Here is a 19,229-nt window from a genome sequence, read left to right on the forward strand (position 1 = left end):
TATCTGTATTTAACTATACTTGCAAACATACGTTTGGGATTCCTTTGTTTTTTAAATATACAGGATCATACTTTTTTTTAGAACTACAGTAACTATCAATTTATTTTATTATTTTTATTTTCAATTTACTGCTGTATATTAATCTAGTCTTATCAAAAATTTTATATTATTTGTTCATTAATGAACATCTTTTTTTTTCCTCTGTTTATGTTATTTATAATAAAGTAGTGAATACCCTTGTACATAAGCATAAATTCTTAAACAGGGAATCACTGTTCCAGTTATCATTTGTTCATTTTATATTTTAGATATTAATAAATTCTACAAAATTATATTCCCATAAGTTAAAGACAGTATATGTTTCCTCATATTCCTGCCAGCATTTAATGTTGCTATTTTTGAAGTTTGCCTAGATTAAAAAAAAAAAAAAAAGGCATCTCAGCATTTTAATTTGTATTGCCCCAGATGCTTATGTGATATTTTATCTTTTCAAATGAGATTTGGCTTTCTTTGGTTTTTTTTTTGGTTTTAGTTTTTTGTTTTTTTTTTTTAATTTTTGATTTTTTCTGGAGACAGGGTCTCACTTTATCGCCCAGGCTGGAATGCAGTGGTGTGATAATAGCTCACTGTAACCTCCAACGCCTGGGCTCAAGAGATCCTCCTGCCTCAGCCTCCTAAGAGTTAAGGACTACAGGTGTGAACCACCAGGCCTGGCTGATTTTTAATTTTGTTGTAGAGATGGGGGTCTCACTGTGATGCCCAGGCTGATCTTGAACTCCTGCCTCAAGTGATCCTCCTCCCTTGTCTTCCCACAGTGTTGGGATCACACGCATGAGCTGCATTGCTTGGCCTTTTCTTCGTTTGTAAATTGCCTTTTCACGTCCTTCATCCTCCTTGGATTATTTAATAACTACTTGTTTATTTAAAAGACATTTTTATATTATTTGTTTTTAAATGTGTTATAGATATTGCCCTCTAATGTGCTTAATTTGATTCCAGTATCTTTAAATTTAAAACTGTTAATATCTAGATGATGCTAGGTTCCCTTTATTATTCTTTTTCCTTGAAGGTTTTCTCTGTTGATTCTCACACATCAGGTTTTCCAAATTAATTTAGAATTATTTTTTAAGGCAAAGGGGAAAAATTTCTGTATTGCAACTGTGATTGGAATTTTATAAATTTTGTTAAGAAAATTTTGACATTTTTATGATAGTAAATCTTTCTCTCCATAGTGTGCATGGCTCTTATTTTTTGGGGTCATTCATTTTTTTAATGTCTTTCAAGGAAGTTTTATACTTTTCTGCACACTGGTCTTGGTCTTGTATCTTTTTTCCCCTCAGATATATTCCTAGCTATTTTATAGCATTTATTCCTTTGAATGAGACCCTCCCCTCGTTTCTGTTGCAGTCTTGTTATTATAGTCTGTAGGAAAGTTATTAACTTTTTTTTTTGAGCTAGAGTCTCACTCTGTCACCAGGCTGGAGTGCAGTGGCACGATCTCAGCTCACTGCTACCTCCGCATCCCAGGTTCAAGCGATTCTCCTGCCTCACCCTCTCGAGTAGCTGGGACTACAGGCATGTGCCACCACGCCCAGCTAATTTTTGTATTTTTAGTAGAGATGGGGTTTCACCATGTTGGCCAGGATGGTCTCCAACTCTTGACCTCATGATCCATCTGCCTTAGCCTCCCAAAGTGCTAGGATTACAGGCGGGAGCTACCGCGCCCGGCCAAAAGTTAACTTTTATGTGCTTATTTTATATCATGTCAGCTGGATAATTACTTGTGTTAATTGTTCTTCTTTAATTTTCTTGTGTTTTCAGTTGTAAAGTACAATATAGATAATTGCCTACAAGTAATGCAATTTTTATCTCCTCCCCCAACATTTTAACCTTACATATTCATATTTTTTCATATTGGTTCAGTCCCTCATAGAGTATTTATTTGTTAAGGTGAGCGTGATCATCCTTATCTTTCTTTGACTTTGGTGGGTGCCTTTAATATTTTGCCAGTAATTATGATATTCAGGCAGTTCTATTTCAACTTGTTAGGAGATTATTTCTGTTTTTAATCAAGAATAAGTGTTAAAGTTTGTCAAATGCTTTTAAAATATGCATCAGGATTATAATTGATGTATGTTAGCATTTGCCTTATTTAGCCTTTATTATTCTGAGTTGCGTTAATAGATGTACTAATGCTGCAGTGGCCACACATTACTAGAATAAGCCCTGCCTGGCCATTGTGGTTAGGGGTGGTGTTGGTTTTTAACACATATTGCTGGATTCAGTAAAGTACTTATGGTATAATCGTAAAGGAGATGGAGCTTTTAATTTTGTTTTGTGTTATTCGTTTTTGGTTTGGCGTGAAGGTTATTTGCCTTCACAGAATGAGGTGAAAAGCTTTCCATGTTTTTCTATGCTATATACAGAACAAATCATGTTACTTGAAAGAATTGTAGAATTTGACCACTTAACACCTTTTTGCATCTTGTGTGGTTTTGTTACTGTTTTCTCACTTTCTTAGAATTAAAATTTTTTAAATACATGTTTTAATCTCTATAATGGCTTTTGGCTTAGCTGTCTATTCTGCCTCTTCTCGTTCTGTGCTGGTATTGTCTTAGGCCCTGCTTCTTTCCTCAGCTTCAGCCTCATGTTTATGTACCTTCTGACGCAGAGCATGAACTTTGTTTGGAAGTTGGTCAGAGAGCTTGATTTTAGAAACGTTGATGCTACCTGTAAGTTTACATATATGCACGGGGGTGGCTAAGATTGGTTTCACTGTTCGAATTACCTTGATGCTTGTTCCAGAGTGTCTTTCTGTTCTATGGATTCTGAAATTGGGGTTTTTCTGGAACTCTTTCTGTCTTTGCAGTGGCATTTTCTTTTTTGTGATCATAGCTGTAGCTTTTCTTTTCTGGGCTAGTTCTTATCTCCATTTTTTCTTGGGAGTTCCTCCATATTTATCAATGATACTTTTTATTATAACATTACAGTAGACTTACTGGGATGATTCCCAGATTTTGAAGGACGTGTGGAAACTAAGTGTCTTAATAGTATCTTAATAGAATCCACTCATTTAACATGTTAAAAATCACAGGCAGGCCGACTTTATCTTGAAGGGTCATACAGTAAATATTGTAGGTTTCATGGGGCCATATGGTCTCTGTTGCAGCTATACAACTCTGACTTTATAGTATGAAAGCAACCATAGATGATGTATCAACAAAGGTGTGTGGCTCTGTTCCAATACAGCTTTATTTATGCATACCAAAATTTGAATTTCATTTGATTTTTATGTATTTTGAAACAATTTTTTATTTTGATTTTTTTCTCCAGGCATTTAAAAATGTAAAAACCATTCTTAGCTCACAGGTTGTACTAAAACAGACAGTGGGTCTGATTTTTCTTTGAATGTCACGTGTCTCCTGTCTTCATTTTTCTTGTTGTTTGGAATTAATTCATCTATTTTTATTTATTCAAGAAATCTCACTTCAGTTTTAATTTGAATAACTTGATGCATGCTTGGCTCATACCTTTATCATTGGGTTTTGCTTTTTGGAGACATAAAGGTTTTAATTTTAAGGTCTTTGCTTTGATAGGGAGTTTAAAATACTGCGTCTAGGGGTTTTGTATTCTTGATAAAATTCGCGGACTAAGAAAGGAACATAAAATTTGCAAATGAATAGGGAGGTGGTGGAGGTAGTAATAAGAAAAAACAAAACAAAAACCAAAGATAAGTTCATTCAATCCTAAAAAATGTAAAGAGAAAAATAGCATAAACTTAGAACATATTGAATAGTAAGATGTTGAAATAAGTCCAGTAGTCACTATTAATGTCAGTTGATTAAACTTGCTGTTTAAAGACATAGATGTTCGGATTTGACTAAATAATTGACATCAGCTGAATATTGTTAATAGCCACATCTGGGGTACCTCTTTTTGTACCTGAAGATTACTAGCCAAAAGAAAGGTATATCAGTATTGATACTGGTCAAAATACATTTCAAAATAAAAAGCATTACTAGAGAGAGAGTTGCTGCATGTGATAAAAGGTTCAGTTTTTCAAGAAACATACCCTTAAACTTGTGTGCACCTAAAAACAAAAGTCTCAAGATACACAAATAAAATGATATGGATAAATTGGTAATTTATCATTATTGACAAAATTATTGACCCATCTCCCTCAATTTACCATGAGGTCAAAAAGATAAAAGTTAATAAAAATTTTTCAATGATTTGAGCAACATAATTATCAAGTTTGATTTAATAGACTCAACCCCAACTTATGTATTCTCATGAACACAAGAAATGTTTAAAAATATGGGTCACGTGCAAGACCCTAAAGTCTCTGTTAAATTTCAGAAAATTGGTGTATAGAGACCATATTTTCTGTCTACGATGGAATTAAGTTATGTTAAAAGAAAAACTTCAGCCTAATTAAATTTAAAGGAGTTTAATAGACCAGTGAACAATTTATGCATCGGGCAGCCCCCAGAATCACAGTACATTCAGAGAGACTCCAGGGATGCCTTGTGGTTAGAACAGATTTATAGACAAAAAAGAAGGAAGTGACATACAGAAATCAGAAGTGAGGTACAGAAACAGCTGGATTGGTTACAGCTCAGCATTTGCCTTATTTGAACACAGTTTGAACACTGGGCAGTGTATGAGTGGTTGAAGTATGGCTGCTGGGATTGGCCAAGCCTCAGCTACTGTTACAGGGCATACTCCTAAGTTAGGTTTTCTTTTTTTTCTACCTATTAAGTTAGGTTGCAGTTCATCCACAAGTATAGAAGTACAGAGCCCTTCTAAGGCCATATTTCGTTTGCTTTAACAGTCAGAAACAAGATATCCATACCTACAGATTTTAAAACCATATATTTGTAAAGTGAGAATGCTGAACAGCTCATGGGTCAAAGAAGAAACTATAATGGAAAAGAATACGAAAACTGAATGATTATAAAATTACAATATGTCCAAATAGATTTGCTTAAAGTGGTGCTGTTTAGCTGTGATGTATCCATGTCGTGCAGCACAAGTATGTTAGCATCAGTGAATCAATCTGTAGGGGTCTGTAGCTATCTCAGTTCTTGCCTCCTCAGAAGAAAGAACTCGACCCAGCGGCATAAGGCTGGAGGGGAGACTGGGGCAAGTTTTAGAGCAGGAGTGGAAGTTGGTTAAAGAGCTCTAGAGCGTGAACGAGAGGAACTTGCAGAAGGGTCAAGTAGGCAACTTGAGAGATCAGGCGCGCCATTTGACCTTTTGAATTGGGGTTTTATATGTTGGCATTCTTCCGGGGTCGTCTGTTGCTTCTCCTGTGATTCGCCCTTTGGGGTGGGCTGTCAGCATGCGCAGTGGCCTGCCAGCCCTTGGGAGGGGCTGCATGTGCAGTGTGTTTACTAAGTTGTAGGCCTGCCTGCTTGAGGCGCTTTGCCGCTTTGCTGTCCCGTGTTCCTACAGGGAGGTCATCCGCCATTTTGCCTCTCAGTGCGCATGCTCAAGTGCACTTGCCCAGCTCCTGAGATGTTATCGGGAAGCTCCTGATCACCAGTTTCAGGTATTTCTATCTGGAAATACCTGCTATTTCCAGGAGACTGCCTTTCTCTGGTGCTGGCTGTGACCAATTATTATTTTAGAGAGACAGTTAACAGCCGCCTGACAATCTTATGGTCACCCGACATTCCTGGTGTGTATGTTTTGCGGGGAGCCCTCTCCAGCTCTGCTCGTGTCCCATTAGCTACCTACTGTAACAGTACTTGAGGGCAGTTTACAACATTAAATCCGTAAGTTAGCAAGGAGATGTCACTGAAGATAAATAGCTAAGCATTACCTTAAAAAGATTTTTAAAAGTTTTAAGTTCAAAGAATGTTGAACTAAAGCAACAATACAAGGATCAGAAATGAGTAAAATGGAAGAGAGAGATGCAGTGCAGAGGATCAACACAAGGCCGTGCTCTTTACAGTGGAGTAAAAGCACGTTTAACAATACGTATTACAAATGAAAAAAAGATGTGTTTATAGATACAGGAGAGATTATAAAGATAAGAACATACTGGGAAAAAACTTTATGCCAATAAATATGAAACTTCTGACTCAAGAAGAAATCATGGGCTGGAATAGTCACGTAACCGAAAGAGGGTCCAGCTTCTCGCCACTTGTAGAAAGAAGCCGAAATAAGGAGTGAGGTATGATAAAGAGTGTGAATTTTATTAATTTTTGCCAGCAAGGGGGAAAGTGGCCAGAATCCTTTCCAAAAACTGCCACTTTCCAATTTCTGGAGAGTGCAGGGGTTTGAGAAGAGGGGTTTGGAATGCAGGAGAGGCAAGGGGGCTGGGAGGTGCCCAATGGCATGACTTCCTCCTGTGGCTTATCCTGAATTGTTGCATCTGGTGAAGGGGCCAGCACCATCTTGGGCCCAACCAGGCCGAATCAGTCGCGGTCCATCTTGCTGTCAGTCTCTAGCCAGGAGTAACTCTGGCCTTGAAGTAATCTCCTGCTAGGGAGAGAATTCTGGAGGTGCCTGGTTTGCATCATGATTTGGCCCCTGAAGCTTCTCAGGAAACACATGACCAGATAAGTGAGCATGGTGTGAGCTTAACAAGCATCCAGGTAAATACATGTGCTTCAGGCATGAAAGCCTAAGGTGGGAAAAGGAGGGGAGTGGAGTTTTAAAGCACATTCCGAGGCTGTATTTAAAGACAAAAGAAAACACATCTGTAGTTTGTCTCAAAGCTACGTCTTGAGACTGGGGTGAAAAGAGTAAAGGAAAAAACATTTTTAAATGCAGTTTGAAGCTAAGCTGCTTGGTTACAGTCATATAATCACTGAAGTGATCAAACCAGTTCTTACAGTAAACTTTTTCACAGAGAAAGCACCAGACCCAGTTTTTTGATGACAGAGATTTACTTTTAAGATGTTTTACCCAATGCATAAGAAACAGATTCTTACAATCTTATACAGACAGTTCCACAGGATAGTAAAGTGAGAGTTTACTCCTAACTCATTATTTCAGACTAGTGTAATCTTTATACCTAAATCCGAGAGAAACAATGGAAGAAAGGAATAGGAGGAGGCAACCTCACTTGTGAGCATACATGAAATCCAGCAGGTTGTAACAAAAGACCAAATTGGGCTTTCCCAGGAAGGCAATGGTGGTTTCCACTGGAAAATATTAAATTTTAACTCATGTTAGCCAATGAAAATAAAATCGTATGTGTATCTCAGTAGATTGAGGAAAAAGCATTTGAGAAATATCAACATGTATTCATGGAAAATGTTCTCAGCAAACTAGGAATAGAAGGAAACTTCCCTAGCCTCATGAAAGGTATCTCTTTCTTAATAATAAAATATTAGAAGTCATCTCCTAAAATCAGGAACAAGACAGGAGGACCCACTGTCACCACCTCTGTTCTATATTATTCTGTAAATCCTGGTTTGTGTAGTAGGCAGGAAGCAGCAATACACAAGGACCAAAAAAGAAATAGCAGAGTTCCTGTGGTATGGCTGTCTCCATCAAAAAGCTGAAAGAAACCATAAATTATTGGAAATAAGAGTGTCACAAGATGGCTGGAAATGAGATCCATATTCAAAATAATCAGTTACCTTTCTTTATACCAACAACAGACGGAAGATGTCAAATAAGGATACCCTGGAAAGCAGGAACACAAAGGAGTCTTAGGAATACATGTAGCATATATGGAGAAATTATAAAACTTTATTGTAAGATGTTTAAAAAAATAAATGGGGACAAATTATCCTCTTGAATAGGAAGATTTAGTATTAAAAAGATGATTCTCACAAATGGTGTGATTCAGTGTAATCACACCTCGACTCTCAGTATTGATTTTGTGAGGGACTTGATGAGCAAAAGGAGACCCCCAGATAGCCAAACACTCATAAATAAGAAGAAAATGAAGCATCTTGCCATTTCCGCACTCAAGATTTATTATCATGACATAGAAATGAAGGCGGTGTGTTACTGGCTTTGGGATAGATAAGTATACCATTGGGTTGAAATATAGAACCCCCAAACAGACCACCCAAGTGGGGAAGCTGATACGTGACAGAGGCAGCATTGCAGACCGCTGGGGAATGGCAAAGACTTAATATGTTTAGAAGTGGAAACTAAAACTTTAATGATCTTAACAGAGAGAAGAGTTTCTTAAAACACAAAATATGACACATAAAAGGAAACGGTGATCAATTTTACCAAATTAAACTTAAGAACATCAATTCATGAAAAGATACTGTAAATAAAGTAGAAAGAAAAGACACAGACTGGGAGAAAATACTTGAAACACACAGTTGCCAAAGGATTCATGTGTGCATTGGTAAGTGCATACAGGAATCAGTACATGTACATGTATACACAGCCTTGAGGGCAGCGAGAGGACACGACAGAAAAGCATTTCACACAGAGGTACAGGAGTGAGGGTAGACATAGGAAAAGATGGTCCGCCACAGTAGTAGTCATAGACGTGCAACTAAGACCACAGTGGGATGCCGTTTTACATCCACCAGATTAGCCAAAAGTTCTTAAGCCAGGTCTTACTAAGAGTTAGTGAGTTAAGTGGATTACCAGGCAGGAAGATTTATACTTCTAATGGGAGCTGAACTGGTGTAACTGCTTAGGAAAAGTATTTGATATTGTCTTTCAAATTTGAATATCCACATTCCTTAAGACTCGGTAGTTCACTTTTTAAGGGGTATTTACATAGAGGGATAACTTAAGGACTGTTTTTATTGGACCTGTAGTAAGAAATACATCTACACTCTGGCCCAGTAAACACATAGGGGTGGGAGAGTATCAAAGGTTATGGTTCCTCTGTCTGTGCACTCCAGTTTGATACTACCCTGTGTCATTAAAAAAAATTCCTCATCTTGACTAGCTCATGAATGGGTTGCTACTTGGATTTGAAACTACATTATTCTGCAGACATTTTGCACATGTGTCCTAGGGACACTTACATTGTTAATAGCGAAAAGCTGAAAAACAACCAAATTTCTATGACAGGAGAATGGAAAAATGTTTGGTATATTTATACAATTGGATAGTAGAGAGCAGTGTACATAAATGAAAATATGCACATGTACCAATATGGATAAATCTTTGAAACATAATGTTGATTTAAAAGTATGACTTATTTTTTATAAAACTAATAGCATTCAAAGCTAAACAGTTTGTGTTTAGGGATGTGTAAGTGTGTAATGAAATCACATATACACACACTGACTTTACAAGGATGGTTATCTTTGGTTTGGAATTCAGGTGGAAGGATAGTTGAAGAGCTCAGTGGCAGACAGGTGTTAGTTCTGACTTAGATCTAGCTTTGAGTGGTGATTTTGTTGGAGTTTATTATGATTATGCTTTATTACATGTATATGAATATATTCTTTATATGTGCCAGATAAGACCAGTTTTTAAAAGATTCATCTATCTTGAAACCTGCAGACATTTCTTATTTATTGAATGTTTTTTTTCTTTCTCACTGTCAGCTGAAGAATGACAAGGTTCATAACTTTCGAAAGTAGAGCTTTATGTCTCATAAAGGGTTCCAGCCTGCAAGGTGGCCATTGCCACTTGCTGGGAAGCACAGCCTCTGGTCAGAACCCAGAAACTGGCACTTTGAAGGTGGGCTAAAGGGAACAGGAATGTACGCTGAGCAGGGTGGCCAGGTATACATAGTCAATAAGCTGCAGGAGGAGTCATGAATATTTATGAAAGGAGAAACAGGCACATGCACATTTGAGCTTCAGGCCTTTCCGTGGGACCCATGTTTAACAAATAGCAGCCAGAGCATGATCTGAGGATGGAGTCTTGGTCCCTCTGATGTCAAAAGATGAAACAGAGGGCCAGTCGCGGTGGCTCATGCCTGTAATCCTAGCACTTGGGGAGGCCAAGGCGGGCAGATCACCTGAGGTCAGGAGTTCGAGACCAGCCTGGCCAACGTAGTGAAACCCTGTCTCTGCTAAAAAAATACAAAAATTAGCTGGACGTGGTGGCACACGCCTGTAATCCTAGCCTGTAGTTTCAGCCACTAGGGAGGCTGAGGTACGAGAATCGCTTGAACCTGGGAGGCGGAAGTTGCAGTGAGCCGAGATCATGCCATTGCACTCCAGTCTGGGTGACAGAGCGAGACTCTGTCTCAAAAAAGAAGCAGCAGAGGACACAAAAACCCTCATTGCGCCTCCTCTGTAGATGGGCCAGAACCACCCTGTGGTTGGTAGTCTCTTATCAGGAAGAAATGCTGGTTGGTTGTTTTGACCGAACCACAGAAGGGCGGGACAGCGTTCAGGCTGTTGGTTGACATCAGCAGTGGCATCTTGCAAGGGCTGGTTTCTCTTTAGCCTGTTAAAAAGAATAGCCATTAGGCGGCTATTGAGGGAGATGGTCTGACCTCCCATCACATCATAGCTAGGAATTCAGCCTCTGAGGTGTCTCTGTGCTCCCCTTGGCCAAAAGAAGGTCAGTTCAGTTGGTTGAGGGGCTTAGAAGTTTTTTTAATTTCTCATTATTTTCAAGGAAAGCCAAGATTTTACATTTCTAGAAAAATAGCTTTTGGGCTCTTGGTTTTAAGGTGTTTTTGGTTTTTTTTCTTTGAGAAAGAGTCCCCCTGTGTTGCGCAGGCTGGAGTGCAGTGGCTCGGTCTCGGCTCACTGTAGCCTCGACCTCCGGGGCTCGAGTGATCCTCCCACCTCAGCCTTCCGAGTAGCAGGGATGGGCTCCACCACGCCCAGCTAAGTTTTGTGATTTTTGTTTCATGTTTCCCAGACTGGTTTTGAACTCCTGGACTCAAGTGATCCTCCTGCCTTGGCCTCCCGAAGTGCTGTGATTACAGGCATGAGCCACTGTTCATGGCCACCTAATTTTAAGGTTTTTGACCTTAAAACTTTTCTTAAAACTTTTTCTCTTTTATGGGAGAGAAAAATCCTTTTGCATGTCTAACAAAATGCATTTATGGCCAGGCACAGTGGCTCATGCCTGTAATCCCAGCGCTTTGGGAGCCTGAGGCGGGTGGATCACATGAGGTCAGGAGTTTGAGACCAGCCTGGTGAACGTGGTGAACCCCCCATCTCTGCTCGAAATAAAAAAATTAGCCAAGCAAGGTGATGTGTGCCTGTAATCCCAGCCACCCGCGAGGCTGAGGCACGAGCATCGCTTGAACTTGGGAGGCAGAGGTTGCAGTGAGCCGAGATCATGCTATTGCACTCCAGCCTGGGTGACAAGAGTGAGACTCGGTCTCGGAGGGGAGAAAAGGGTTTTCAGATACTGCACAGAGGCCTCCATCTTTCTTTCTGGCCCTCTTTTCACTAGTTCTTCTCATAAAGTTTGTTCATTTTCTGAGAGAAGAGCTTCTAGGCTTCTTTTTTCCTTGGGAGGAAGTGACGTGGCCAGTGGATGTTCATGGATACTGATGGTGGAGGTTCCTGCATTGTACTGTTAAAATGATGGGAGGCCATTGTTTCAGACTGAGCTCCTGCTCAAAACCCCAGCAGACCAGATTAAATCGACATAGTCACTCCTGCAAAATGCCACATAATCAAACTGAAACTTTATTAAGGAAGCAGACGGATTCCAAAACAGACCAGTTTTTCCTGAAAACAGGAGATTCCAGTCTACCTGAGTCAGCTTAGTAAGAAAGTCTGCTCTGCTTTAACCCTTGCCAAAGAAACAACCCCCTCCCCCCGCAAAGTCTGATGTAACCTGTTAACCAGTTAGGTTTTTTTTCCCTCTTGTCCTGTTTTCTTGTTTCTACCTTACAAAACCTGCTGTTCTGCCATTGCCCTATGGGAGCTTTTATTCTGTTTTGTAGAATGGAGGCTGCCCTGACTCATGAATCATAAATAAAAGGCAATTGGATCTATAACTTGATTTGTTAGATTTTTGTCTCTGACAGTACTTACGAGGCTGCTTCATATACAGACTGTCCAGTAATTCAATGCCTTGGCAGTGGTGTGCCGGGCCTGCTCACACGAACTCCAGGTGATTGTGAAATTTTCAGGAATTTTTGTTTGTTTGTTTTTAAAAAAAAGATAGGGTCCCACTCGTTGCTCAGGCTGGAGTGCAGTGGCACGATCTTGGCTCACTACAGCCTCCACCTCCTGCGTTCAAGTGATTCTTCTACCACAGCCTTTTGAGTGGTTGAAACTACAGGCGTGAGCCACCACGCCCGGCTATTTTGTATTTTTTGGTAGAGACAGGGTTTCGCCATGTTGGTCAGGCTGGTCTTGAACTCCTGGCCTCAAGTGATCCCCCCACCTTGGCCTCCTAAAGTGCTGGGATTACAGGCATGAGCCACGACTCCCAGCCTAATTTTCAGAAATTTTGTGAGCTGGCTGTTGAACCATAAGGATCTTTAAATTGTGGCAGTATTAGTACTGATACAAATCAGGGTTCACCCCTGTCTGTTGGGTACCACTTTTCCCTCTTTCCTCCTGTTATATTTACATTTTCTACAACTGGAGAATTGCTGGGATCTGAAAGGCAAATGTGTTTTCTCTTTGGCCACCGTGATTTCCTATACTCTGTGTGTTTTTAATGAAAGAGAGTTTATAAGCAACTTAAAGACACGGCTTATTTGAAAGTTCTTCTATTTTATTAAAATAGAGATCAGAAAGCAGTTCTGTATTTCATTCAGAGTCACCAAATTTACTTTATTGTTCCTAGTATCTTAAAAAGTCTGTTCTTAAACGGTAACTCGAATCCTAGAATAAAATTTAGTTCTTTTGTTCTTTTATAAAAAAAAAAAAAGTCATATGACTATTTTTGAGATGTTTCATTCAAAGGAAATGGTGAATTTTTAGATTTCTAAAATGTTAATCATTGTTACAAGTCCGCTTCCCTCTTCAAGTTTAGGTTGCGTGGATTAGAAGCAGTAAACTGATTATTCTGAAATACTAGGCATCAGCAAGGCTACACAGCAATGAAATTATCAGGATCTATTAACAGCTGTTGTTTCTCACCATTCCTTCTAGGGCTTCCAGGTGTGCACCTTCCTTCCAGTAGTTTGTGGTGGCAGTGTTGACATCACTACCGGGACCCACGTTGTGCACGTTAGCAGTATAGAATATGGGGAGTGGACATGTTAATGACCTCACTGAGGGCCACTCTTGCCTTTAGTAACATTTAAATTAGATGATATTTCATGATGAAATAGAAAACAGTTTTAGAATTCTCTAAGTGGAAACTCTGAAGGGATAGACCTAGTTCTCTCAAGTTGAGACATCAAAGAATTGTTACCTAATGATAAAGAAATATTTAAACTAGGTTTTCATTAGATTTTAGATTACAGAATTTAGTGTGAGGCAATGATGTTTTTGTAAATGATCTTCCACAGTAATCCTTTAAAATGCCAGCATCCGTACCTTCTTTTTGTTTCTCTGATGAAATAAAATTGCAAAAGCTTTAATTTAGCTGTGTAAGTACAAAGCTGAATCGAAATACATGTAATTATGTTAAAAGGGGCAGCTGACAAAATTCATCTATTTAACAATTTTTTTCTTAACATTTTGTTATAAGGTTTTATAGAAAGAAATAATTTTGGAAATTTTCAGTGTCTGGTTATCTGTTCTTCATGTGATTGAAAATCTACCGTCCATGTGCATTTTTCTATGAAAAAAAGTTCTCTCTGTGAAATACAAAGAATATCTTTGTATAACTGAATGAAATAATTCTGTATGAAAAATCCAATGTAAGTTTTAGGGTATAAACCTCTTTTCAAGCAGTGCTTCTCTTTTTTTTTTTTTTGTTAGCATGCCTTTCAGTTTGAGAATTGGGATACATTTGAATTTTATTATTGAAAGGCTCAAAGTAACACAAAACAAGTCGCTAATAATTAACAGACCCGCTACAGTGTAATAGATGCACATACATATCAAACTTCTTGACCTCTCTTCTGCAGAGGTTTAATACTGGAATCAAACTCTTCCTGTCCTAGCCTAGCTCTCTTTGTGTAAATGAGTGTTCTTTAATGTTTTGGTAACCACATGACCTATCTTTCTGTCATCTTTCTCTTAAGCTTGAAGTTCCATTATATTTCAGAATGTAATGATACTCTGAGGATGTCACAAGATCTGCTAGGTTTAACATTTTCTCGAAGATACTGCCACAGGATGATGTTTATTTTGTTGTAGACAGTTTAAATTTTATACATTATTAAAATGTGATGAACTCTTGAATTATTTTGGTGTAAGTTTATTGATCTTGATCTCTTGATGTGGAATCAGAAAATGTGGATTCTCTCTACCATCTGATACTTTCCATATCTCCCCATTGCAAGAACCGTGAGTTGGTTTTTTTCTTCACTTATATCTAGTGTCTAGTAATGAGCATATGGTAGGTATCCGATTGAAAGGGCAAATTGGCTTATATCTTATTGGTATAAACATGTTAGCCATACTGTAATTATTTCATCTTATCTTCAGGCTGAACCTTCTCCTGCAATCCCTTTCTGTCTGCCGCTACTTAAAATTCCAAGAATCCTGCTGAACTTGCCTGAGTTTGATCCTCTGTCTTTTCTCCCCAAGCTCCTGCTGCTCTTAGGACATCACTGAGAATGATGGAATGAGCATGAGTGGAGCAGTTGGACTGTCTGTTGTGATGGTAAATTAGGACAGCCGACTGATCCTTTGCTAGATGGGGATGGGAGGTCTTGCTAAGGAGTTCAAGTCTGATGTGTGAAGATAGTGATGCTTAGTGGACATCCACGTGCAGATGAATTTGGAGTTGAGGCGGGTTGACCCAGGTGAACTTAGGAGTCATCAGAATGTTAATGCTGTGTGAAGCCATGACCACTGGATGAGACACCTAGGGGGTTACTGTAGGGAGAAAAAAAGTCTGAGAGCTGTGAGGCATTGTGATGTTTAGAGGCTGGAGTGAAAGAGGTAGATTGAGAAAGGTCAGCGAGGGTAGGAAGGTAGGAAGAAAATATTCTTACTTGTTCGTGTTTATTTTATGTTAGATCCAGAGGGTACATGTGCAGGTTTGTTAGATGCATATATCGTGTAATGGTGAGGTTTGGGCTCCTAGTGAACCCATCACCCAAATGGCGAACATTGTATGCAATCAGTAATTTTTCATCTCTCACCCCCTTCACCACTGTCCTCCCCTGTGGAGTCCACAGTGTCTGTTATTTCCATCTTTATGTTCATATATACCCATTGTTTTGCTCCCACTTATAAGTGAGAACATGGCAGTATTTGATTTTCTATTTCTGAGTTATTTCACTAAGGATAATGACCTCCAGCTCCATGGGGCAGCAAAAGACATGATTTCATTCTTTTATTATGGCTGCATAGTATTCCATGGTGTACATATACCACATTAGGAAGAAAACAGTATTCCAAAAGCCAAGTGAATAAAATGTTTCAAGAAGGAGGGTGTGATTAAGTGCTGCTGACAGGCCAAGTAAGACGAACAGTAGGAACTGACTGCTGGGTCTTTGAGACAGTTCAGGTACTTGGCACCACCCAAATCTCATGTTGAATTGTAATCCCCAGTGTTGGAGGTGGGGCCTGGTGCTGGAGTCATGGGAGTGGATCCCTCATGGGTTGGTGCTCCTGACCTCAGGTGATCCACCCACCTTCGCCTCCCAAAGTGCTGGGATTACAGGCATGAGCCACCACGCCTGGCCAGCAATTCTTAACGTAATACATTTAAGATAAAAGTTAAAATTTAAGATAAAAATTTTTACAGAGGAGGCTTTGAGGGGAAGTGGGGCAGTTTGCTCTAGATCACCTGGGAGGCCAGCTGTGAAGTATTAATTTTTCTCCATTTCCTTTTCTGAAGGAAAGTTTTTTGTGAAGACTAATTTTCCATTTCACCCAAACCTGAAGCTCATTGTGGAGAAAGGATGTCAGTTATATTTTTAAAACTTTTTTAGCTTGTAGACAATTGTGCATGTATACAAATACAAATTTACCGGAGCAGAGACAGCCTAAGGAGGGGTTGCGGGGATTGCAGTCACCGCCAGTGACCGAAGGCTGCTGTCTCATTGAGAATCCCACAGGCAGGGTACAGAATGGCATGGTTCTCAAATGTCTTGGTCTCAGGATCCACTTATATACTCTTAAAAATTACTGAGGACCCCAAAAACTTTTTATCTAGGTGCATTAAATCTGTTGGGACTGATTATATTAGATATTAAAATTTTGAAAGATGTGTTTAAAAGTATCAAGGGCGTAGTGGATCACGCCTGTAATCCCAGCACTTTGGGAGGCCCAGGCTGGTGGATCACCTGAGGTCAGGAGTTTGAGAGCAGCCTGGCCAACAGGGTGAAACCCAGTTGCTGCTAAAAGTACAAAAAATTAGCCAGGCATGGTGGCGTGCACCTGTAATGCCAGCTATTTGAAAGGCTGAGGCAGGAGAATCACTTGAACCTGGGAGGCAGAGGTTGCAGTGAGCCGAGATTGTGGCATTGTACTTCAGCCTGGGTGACAATAGCAAAACTCGATCTCAAAAAAAAAAAAAAAAGAATTGCTTAATAAAGAACATTTTCAAAGTTTGCAGAATTTTTTTGTCAGTCCACCAAGTTGACCTGAATTGTTTATTTATGTTCACTGTGTCTTTTTTGTTTGTTTGAGGGTCGAAGAGATTTCTAAAAGTATGTAATTAATGTAGTTTATTAGATTCAATCCAGCATATATTTTACTTTTTATTTTCCTAATTTGATGTAATTATTAGAAATTGGAAGTGCTGAATTACGGTGTGTGAAAGATTAACTGGTAGAACACTTTACTGTCTTTGTTTCTGGCACAGTGGCTTACAGATCTTAATTTTAGTTTTCTTTATCCTCTCACCAAGAATGGTGGAGAATGAAAATAAGCATCTGGGAGTCAGTTCTTTTCTCTTATGAGTTATTAACATCCCTCTCCTTTTGAATCATAGTTCAGTATATAGTTTTCTTGTTTTTAGAGGCAGTGTCTCGCTCTCTTGCCCAGGCTGCAGTGCAGTGGCACAGTCATAGCTCACTGTAGCCTTGAACTCCTGGGCTCACACGATCCTCCTGCCTTAACCTCCTGAGTAGCTAGGACTACTCAGTCCACCTTGCCTGGCTAATCTTTTTCTTAGTGGATGGATACAGCGTCTTTAAATATATTGATGTGTTTGGTATTAGGCCTGTCATTATGCTTTTCTGTGCCTTCTGATTTTGGTGATTTTACATTTAAAAAATAATCTTAACTATGTTAGGTGCTTCTTTGGTTTGTTCTGTGTGTGGATTTATTCTAATAATGTTAAGGGTTGTATTTTGGTACTACCTTGTTGTCATTATTACACTTATGTAGTGTACTTGATCCACTGTTTCTTTAGAAAGTTCTATTGAACGATGGCAGAATTTATATATTTCCTGTTTTAAATTCTTCCTTCCCACCTTTCTCTTTTCCCACCCTTTTTTCTTAGTGTTTTCTTTATACAGTAGTTGACCCCTTATTATTAGGGTATGCACTCCAAGACCCCTAGTGGATGTCTGAAACCACAAATAATACCAAACCCTATATATACTGTTTTTTTCCTATACAGACATGCCTATGATAAAGTTTAACTTGTAAATTAGGCATAGTAAGATATTAGCAACAATAAGAATAAAATAGAACAATGTATAACAATATTCTGTAATAAAAGTCATATGAATGTAGTCTGTTCTCAAAATATTTTACCGCACTATACTCACCGTTCTTGTGTTGAAGAAGGGATGGAGCAGGATGGTGCGAGATTTTGTCATGCTACTCAGAATGGTGTGTCATTTAAAACTTACGTGTTGTTTATTTTTGGACTTTTCCGTGTAATATTTTTTAATTGGGGTTGACCATGGGTAACAAACCTCAAAAAGTGAGACTGCACTTAAGGAGAGACTACTACAATTTTAGATTTACTCACACCTCTGTTACTTGGTGTACAGATTTTAAATTATATCTCTCCGTCAGCCCTTGTTCATGAAAGCTCACGAAACCAGTGTGCTTTCTTTTGTTGGCTTTATGATTTTCAGATCAATTAGATCATATAATTCTTTAAAATAGCTTTATCGAGGTGTCATGACATAAAATAAATTGTCCATATTAAAGTGTACAATTTGATAACTTTTGACTTGATTGTGGTGAAAATAGCACCACAATCAAGATAATGAATATGTCCATTACGTCCAGAAATTTCCTCAGGTCCCTTTACTATCTCTTTCTTTTGCCCCTCCCTGCTACCCTCAACCTATCCTCAGGCAATTACTGAACTTGTATCTCTATAATTTCCGTATTTTTGAATTTCATGTAAATGCAGCAGTATGTATTAATTTTTGTATGTATTCCACTAGCTTTTTTTTTTTTTAATCAATAGTTCTTTTTTATTGCTGAGTAGTATTCCATTGCCCAGATGTACTACATGAAATACATTTGGATTGTGTTCAGTTTTGGGCTGTTACACATAAAACTGCTACAGACATTTGTGTGTTAAGTCTTCACTACCCTTACGTTTATGAATCCGGTTATGGCTGTTGCTTTCGCAGTAGCATTTTCAATATAGTGGATCAGCATATTATCCTATGGATGGTGAGATTGTCAAGTTCCTTGTGGATTAGCTTAAGTATCCAGAGCTCCTTAAACTGTATTGTGTGTATAAATCACCTGGGTTAAAATGTACATTGTTAAAAATGTAGGTCCTGTTTCAGTGGGTCTGCGATAGGACCTGGGATTCTACATTTATAAAAAGCTTGCAGGTGATGCTAATCCTGCTGTTCTACAAACCATACTTTAAATAACAAAGTTACAGAGCCTGAGAGTTCATGAAGCAAGGCAATAATAGTGAGGTTTTTTTTCCTGCCAAGTGAAAGTAAACTACTTATGGTATGTTATCTTTTCATCAGAAATAGAAGTTCTGCATTTACCATGTTAAGCAGCATTTTAAATGCCAAGGGTTTTGTTACATGTGGAGCAGCAATCAACAGAAGTCATTACTCAGTTCTGCTAGTAAGTGTAACCTTCCAGATAAGATTGCTGAGTGGGCATGGGCTTCCCTGCCAGCCTGTCATCTGTGCATTTCCCTTAGGGAGTGTTTATTTGATTTGGAATTTTGGTACGAAGGAGATATTTTGGGGTTGGCCCTTTTGATTTTAATAGTCTATAGAGTCATGTACTGGGAGGCATTGCCACACTGTGGGTTTGGGGGTTTCCAGAGAAAACTCAAGTCAGAACGCGATTACAGTCAGCTGACGGGTGCTTTGCATCCAGTTCCCTAGGTTTCCCCAG

At 38.9% G+C, this 19,229-nt stretch overlaps 1 protein-coding gene across 10 annotated transcripts in view; it reads left to right on the plus strand.

Annotated features, from left to right (window-relative positions):
* Positions 1 to 19,229, plus strand: part of AUH (AU RNA binding methylglutaconyl-CoA hydratase) — a 143,879-nt gene that overhangs the window by 40,904 nt on the left and 83,746 nt on the right. The gene's annotated exons all lie outside the window — the stretch shown is intronic.

The sequence above is a fragment of the Papio anubis genome, chromosome 13, assembly GCF_008728515.1.
Source record: "Papio anubis isolate 15944 chromosome 13, Panubis1.0, whole genome shotgun sequence".
Classification (NCBI taxonomy): Eukaryota; Metazoa; Chordata; class Mammalia; order Primates; family Cercopithecidae; genus Papio; species Papio anubis.